This window comes from Pogoniulus pusillus, chromosome 4, assembly GCF_015220805.1.
Source record: "Pogoniulus pusillus isolate bPogPus1 chromosome 4, bPogPus1.pri, whole genome shotgun sequence".
Taxonomy (NCBI): domain Eukaryota; kingdom Metazoa; phylum Chordata; class Aves; order Piciformes; family Lybiidae; genus Pogoniulus; species Pogoniulus pusillus.
Genome location: NC_087267.1, coordinates 42643955 through 42651747, shown reverse-complemented (window position 1 = coordinate 42651747; position 7793 = coordinate 42643955).

The window sequence follows — 7793 nt, the reverse complement described above, 5'->3', positions numbered from 1 at the left end:
GCAGAGACCTATTTTCCTTACCATGGCTTCTGTGACTATGGAAAATGAGATTTATTAGTCTCTAATAATCTAGTCATCATGGGATGTTTCACTTCTTTTGATGGGCTTTGATGGGAAAGGAGTGAAGGTGAAAAGTTACAAATTACTGAGAACACACAGAGTTTTAGCAGCTGCATTTGCCCAGTGTAAGAACAGCTTGGTTCTACCTTTGCCCCTCATCATCTGACTTGCAGGCTTTGGAGTCTATCATTTACCCAGTGCAGCTCATCTCTGTGCACAGGATCTTTGGAAAAGATAATTCTTCAAGGATATAACAAAGATATAACTCTGCAGCTTCTTGGATGCCTGAGGGCACATCTGCTATTCCTAATGATGGTGAGGCTCAAGGTGAGCTTTTGGCAGGTATCAAATCCTCCTTTCAAGCCAAGAATCTCCCACTACTAGAGAGCAACACTATGGTCTACTTAAGTTTTGTAAGGTGCTAATGAGTCACTTGATAGCAGCAGGATCAGTTTGCTTACATGGAAAGGGCTCCTATTTCTCCAGGTGGCGTTGACTTCAGTGTGTAGAGCAGGGGAGCGTGGAGCTCCAGTGACTGATCCTTCCTACACTCGCTTGCACAAGGGTACGGTGGTATGATGGACTCATCTCAGATTCCTTCGGGAGGTGGTGACAGAGCTCCACCTTAATGAGTTCATTGCTCTGCCAGCATTCTTCCCACACCCAGGTGCCCATGTTGGCAAAGCTACCCTCCACCAGCTTGTTGGAAAACGTTCCCTGGGCTTTTAACAAGCTAGGGATCTCAAGATTCCCTCCTGACTCCTCATTTTGGTTGGCCTGGGTTGATGGTCCGGTTGTGTTTACGAGCAGAACCAAGCCTGCTGGTTTGGTGTCAGGGAAGGAGGGTGGTGGGGAGACCCAGGGGGACCAGATTAATTGCCAGACTCCCACTAGGCCAAGCTGAACCAGTCATCCAGTGTGCAGGTGGGTGGAGGGAGGAGGCAGTGCCTTAGCCTGTGCCTGAGGCTCCAGTGAGTATTATCCCAGCTCTGTTTACCAAAGCCAAGCTTAAATGTCTGCAGACCTGCATCATATCTTTGTTTTTCTTCTCTTCTCTAGACCAAGTTCCTTGGTCACAGAGTTAATGCTTACCAAATAATACTACTTGGAATTCTGGTACGAATCCAGCCTTTTGCAGACATTGCAAAACAGTTTCAGAGATGAGTGTGCTCTTGGCATTGCCTCCTCCAAGCTACTCCAGTTGTCTGCAATGACTTAGGAATTCGGCTGTTTATCACCATTTTGAGTTACCCTTATGGGCTGCCCAGGGAGGTGGTGGAGGCATTGTCCCTGGAGGTGTTCAAGAAAAGCCTGGCTGAGGCATTTAGTGCCATGGTCTAGTTGACTGGCTAGGGCTGGGTGCTAGGTTGGACTGGATGGTCTTGGAGATCTCTTCCAACTTGCTTGATTCTATGATTCTATCTCAAGCCCTGCTGCTTGCAATGGGTCCCTCACTTTTGCTTGTCTGATGCTGCAGGTTTCCTCTTTGTGCAAGACAAACACCTGTTGTCATCTGCTGGAGAAACACCTTCCACACTTCTGGTGTCAGGAGACATAGAAGCTGCTGGAGGTCAGACTTTTGCAAACAGCAACATGAGTCTTCCCTTCTGGCCACAGACTCCACAGCCAGGGAACACCATTGGCCACTATTTATATGAATTTAAGACACAAGGGGACCTTCTGAGACATCTAGTCAGATTTTGCCATCATGATGCAACACATCCCACCATGCCATTCCTTCACTTGCGTGTGTTTAGGCAAGGTGAGCAGGTGCCCCCAACAATCTCTTGACAAAGGGTAACAAAACCAGATCACTATTCAATGTGGGCAATGTGGATTGGCTCAAGGACTCAAAAGCTGTGGTAGTTCCCATCAGATGTGCTTGGAGAAATCATGGGGCTGGGCTAACGTCACTCACTTTCTGTGAACAAGGACTGGTTTGTTTTCTGTTGGCATTGTGAACAGCGAAACCAAAGCAGGGTGGTGAAGTGATTTGTGCCAGGTCACAGAGCACGTCAGGGGCAAAGCCAAGATGGGAATGGGCACCTCTAAGCTCCCAGCTCCCCTTGCCTCTGAGATGAAAAGGCTGGTGTGGAGCCATCTGAGGCCAGGAGGGTCAGTATCTACAGAAAAGAATTTCTTGATGATACAAAAAGGGAAACTTTCTTCTGCTTTCTAGGCTTGAGGTCTCCTCTAGCAGCTAATCTTTACTTTAATAGGTTGGTCTCTTCTCCCAGGCAAGCAGCAACAGAACAAGGGCACACAGTCTCAAGTTGTGCCACAGGAGATATAGGCTGGATGTTAGGAGGAAGTTCTTTCCAGAGAGAGTGATTGGCATTGGAATGGGCTGCCCAGGGAGGTGGTGGAATTGATGTCCCTGGAGGTGTTCAAGAAAAGCCTGGCTGAGGCACTTAGTGCCACGGGCTAGTTGATAGCACAGGGCTGGGTGCTAGGTTGGACTGGATGAGCTTGGAGGCCTCTTCCAGTCTGGTTGATTCTATGATTCTATGACATTTGCTGTAAAACAAATCTTTGAGTCTCCTTTACCCTTGGATGCCTCTCCAGGTACATTTCCAGGCAGCTTTATGTGAACCTATCACCAGGGACACCACCTTACAGTGAGATTTTATCCTGAAAGTGGATCTCAGCTGCCAAGATCTCCATGTACTCAACATGCAGAGGAACTCATCCCTCTGCAACTTCCTTCCAAACCAAAGACACGAGGAGATGCTTGTTTGTAGGATCCCCTTGAGACTGCTTGATGCAACTTCCAACCACAACTGGGACACAAACCAAGGTGAGCTCAACAAAGTACTTGCAAGAACTGGGCAGAAAGTAGTGATTTTGCATAAAATCCAATTCCTTTCCTCTTGAACCAAAGCACACATCTCTGCAGAGAGCCCAGTCTCTCTGCCACGGATGTACACATAGGACTGTAGCAAACTGGAAATGAGAGTCTCCCAGCTGCTTGTGATAAGCTCTGTCAGCCAACAGACATCTGAGAAAGGCATTTCCATTTCTCTGGTCCCAGGTCAGGATAATGTGTTTCTAAATCCACACTTGCTTTTTTTTTTTCTTCAGGTTACTGCATGACATCCTCAAATCGAGGCAGTTGGGCTGCCTCCACTGTAATTTTCCACACCCAGCTCCTTTGGATTTCTTGTTTTCAAAATCTCACCTTAACTCTGAATGTATTTGGGTTTGCTTTTGTTCCTGTGGCAATCACAACATCCTATGGATACACTTTTTTACAAGCCTTGATTTACTGAGATTTTCTCTCCACCTTCATCCCAGTTTCACCACTTTTTTTGTGTGTGTGGGGATATGTTCAATTATTATAATGATATTTAATAGCTTTTGCAAGGTACTGAAGCACCTTTTGATTTGAGTTCTCTGACTTTTGTTGGTACCCACATACACACCTTTTTCAAGGTTGTGTGTTCAACCTATAACTTAGAGACTAAAGTGCCACATTATGTGATGGGTTGAGTGTAACTCCCCCCAAACACACTTAGGAAAATCACCCAGACTAGACTCAGCTGAGCTAGAAATTAGAATGAAGCTTTATATTTACAGCTTAGCACAATATATGAGGACAGACTGAAAGAGTTGGGGCTGTTCAGTCTGGAGAAGAGGAGGCTCCCAGATGACCTTTTTGTGGCCTTCCAGTATCTGAAAGGGGCCTACAAAAAAGCTGGGGAGGGACTTTTTAGGCTATCAGGTAGCAACAGGATTAGGGGGAATGGAGCAAAGCTGGAGGTGGGGAGATTCAGAGTGGACATGAGGAGGAAGTTCTTCAGCAGGAGAGTGGTGAGAGGCTGGAATGGGTTGTCCACGGAGGTGGTTGAGGCCCCATCTCTGGAGGTGTTTAAAGCCAGGCTCCCAGCACCCCAGAGGCTTTAGACCAGAGAGCCAAGTCAAGCTCTTCATCCTCTTGCTTGATGAGACACATCAAGAAGACACTGAAGGGTCATGGATGCTTTTAGCTTCACCCTGATGCAGCTTCTGCAGCCTCCTCTCCTAAATCAAACAGAAAGTGACTTGAGATCACAAGAAGTGGGAGGAAATAAGTGCCTTCTCAAGGAAGATGGTGCTGAAGACAGTGTATCATAGAATCATAGAATCATAGAATCAGGTTGGAAAAGACCTGCAAGCTCATCCAGTCCAACCTAGCACTCAGCCCTGTCCAATCAACCAGACCATGGCACTAAGTGCCTCAGCCAGGCTTTGCTTGAACACCTCCAGAGATGGCAACTCCACCACCTCCCTGGACAGCCCATTCCAATGCCAATCACTCTGTCTTTCTAGGACTTCCTCCTAAGTGTAGTTATAAATCTTTTCAGCAGTTGAGAGGAGTTGGATTGTTTCATGGCCTAACTTCTAAACTGTGACAGATTTAGCAGCTGTAGGCTTTGGAGAACCTCTGCTGAGCAACCCTACCTCTGCTGCTAATTTGTCACCAGCTTAACATAAATCCTGGCCTCACAGGCTGGGACAACTGTGGGGACACCTTTGGGACATCACCAGGGAGCATCATGGCCAGACCTCACAGACCCTCTTCTCCTCCCATGAGTAAGGGACAGGGTCACTACATCACCTCTAATAGCAATTCTGTCTTTTGTAAGAGGGCTGACAGAGACTCACCTTGCAATTAGCAGGTTGTTTGGGAAGAAATGTTAATAAGCACCCTGAAGAAGACAAACCTGGGAGGGAGCAGAATGCTGCCTTGACTCAGTGTCCGCCTGGGGTGGAAGGAAGAAGGATGCTCAGGATCTGCAAGACACAATTTTGTGACAAAGCCTTGCTCACCCTCCATTTCCAAAGACTCTTATAGTATCTTTTTAGGTTGGAAGAGATCTTTAGGATCATCAAATCCAAGCATTGACCCAGCACTGCCAGGTCCACTACTAAAGCGTATTCCTCATTGCTACATCTATATGTCTTCTAAATCCTTCCAAGAACAGTGACTCCACCACTTCCCTGGGGAGCCTGTTCCAGGACTTGACAATTCTTTCAGAGAGAAATGTTTCCTAATGGCCAATCCAGACCTACCCTGATGCAAGTCAAGGTCATTTTCCTCTTGTCCTACCACTTACTACCAAGGAGAAGAGACCAGCTCCCACCTCTACTACAGCCTCCTTTCAGGTAGTTGTAGGGAGCAAGAACATCTTCCCTGAGTCTCCTTTTCTGCAGGTTAAACAATCCCAGTTCCTTTGGCTACTGCTCATAACACTTGTTCTCCAGACCCTTCACCAGCTTCATTGCTCTTCCTTGAAAGTGCTCCTGCACATCAATGTCCTTCTCATAGTGAGGGGCCCAAAAGTCAACATGGTACTCAAGGCATAGCCTCACTAGTGTCACGTGTAGGGGGACAATCACTTCTCTAGTCCTGCTGGCCATACTGTTGCTGATACAGACCAGGATGCTGCTGGTTTTCTTGGCCACCTGGGCAGAGGCTGGCTCATTTTCAGCTGACTATAAGCCAGTATCCCTAGGTCCTTTTTCCACTAGGCTGCTTTCCAGCCACTACCCCCCAGGCCTGTAGCATTGCATGAGACATTCCATTCTAGATAAGCTGATGAAGAGCCCTAGAGAAAAGGTCACCACTGGTTTCAGACTGGGGTTATCTACTGCTTCACTCTCCCCATGAATTTTTGCAGCCTCTCTGCCTTTCTGCTGCCAAGAGTTCTTATTGACAACATCATTTTCATCTCTTGCTTTTCTGGTGGGTACCACTTTGCAGCAGTGTTGGGAAAGTGTTAGCAGACTGCTTTTGGTTGATAAACATGGGGTCACTGCTCAAAAATAATCCCAGGTCTTCACTTCTGTAGCCTTTGACTCCTGAGTTCCCCTCACAGGTCAATGCTGCAGGTTATAATTTGTGCTACAGTAGCTCCAATCAAGACCTGGGGTATTATTTATCGCATTTAGAACCTGCCATCAGTCATGAAAACTTAACAAAGACCCTATTGGTTTTATCTATAGGCAGCTAAACAAACGTATCTTGCTCTCCTGTTATCTTCTTGTTAACAAAACGCTATCAGGATGTTCTAAACATCAGCATTTACTGCACAAGGGCCCTTTATCTGGCATGATATATAGAGAGCCCATCAATTAGTGCAGGGGGCTTGGAAATACCTGCCACACTTCACTCAAAATCCTCAGCACCACCCCAGGGCTGCATCGCAAGTAAATATCCCTCTGGGTTTCCCAGCCTCAAGCATCCCTGTGGGTTTTCCAGCCTCAAGCATCCCTGCAAGAGCTGAGGGAGCTTGTTATGAGCAGAAATGATGATAGATACATTTTTTCACTCTTCTTTTTTATAATATCAAGCCAGTCAGGCTGAAGACTTTCCACAGAAGAAGCAGTGCAAGAGCAGCCAGTGGGCTGAGTGGTGCAAGCGATGGGGAACAAGGAAATGGGATTTTATTCTGAAAGACTGGATGTGGTTTGGGAATAGAATGAAAAGTGCCGTGAGGCAGTGCATCCTCCTGACAGCGAGTCTTTGTCTGCAGATTCAGTTCCTCATGGGTTCCCCCACTGTATTGTCACACTAGCAGAGCAAGCCTCACTCTTGCTCTCCTTCAGCTCAAAGGGGTGGATGTGACAGGTCTTGGACAACAAGCTCCAAATATCCAGGGCAGATGCTTTCTTCTAACACCTCTGCTAAATCAGCACCTTAGCAGAGGAGTCACTTCACCCCACACCATAAGCCATGCTCCTGTGTGTCAGCTGGCCCTATGGTATTTCAGCCTCCTCCATGGCGGTTGCATTGCGGTGGGAAGGTGATTCTTCTGATAAGTGGCAGATGGGGAGGTTTAACCCCAATTCCTGTCTGCCTCCAATTAGTTTAATATCTTGGAAAACAGAAACTTTGTAAACAAGCACACAGCCTGGTTTGGAAACCACTGTGCCTGTCTCCAAGTGATGGCTTGCACTTGGGAGATGTTTTCCTCTCCGTGGATCTCCAGGCTCAAGTTTTCCATCATGCACTTTCAGAGGCTGGGCTCATGTAGCCTTCCCAGTCATTTCAGTGGCTTCATGTACCCAAGAGATGGATGTTTAAAGGTTGTCAATTAAATTATTTTTTACTTCCCAAAAGACAGTAAAGGGAGAAACAGCAAAAGACATGGGGCTGGGCTGACCTCTGTCTGGTTTTGATGAGACAGCATCAAACATTTAAACGAAATAGGTGAAAAAACCAGTGAAGCCAGTGATGGGAGTTGGAGAGCATAGATGGGATCAGAGCTTTGGGCCAGGCCAGTGCAATTAGGAGCGTGTTTTGCACCAAGCTGAGCAGGACACTGTAGGAGGAAGGCCAGAAAGGTGCAGCAATACAGAGAGATAAGATCCCAGAGCAGTGCTGGAGTTGTCTGGACAGAGAAGAGTAGGAGGCACCATAGAAATCTCCTGGGAGCTTATCACTGTGGGCCATCTTCTCCTCCTCTTTCACATCTCCAGCAAACCTGGTGCCGCAGGACTGTCCAAGCAGTCACCCAGCCCTTGCTCAGCCCTGCTGCCATCAGACATCACAGCTGCCAGACCCATTGCATCAGGGTGGGGGTCTCTGCCCTGACACGGTTGGAAATGTAGACCTCCAGAGATGTTTAGCTGGATTTAAAAAGAGCCAGAAAGAGGTGATAAAAATCTTTAGGCCAAGGACTCATGATCCCAGGCACTGAGAGGTGGTGGGGTTGGTGGCCAGCAGATATTGAATGTGGACATTTGTTGAG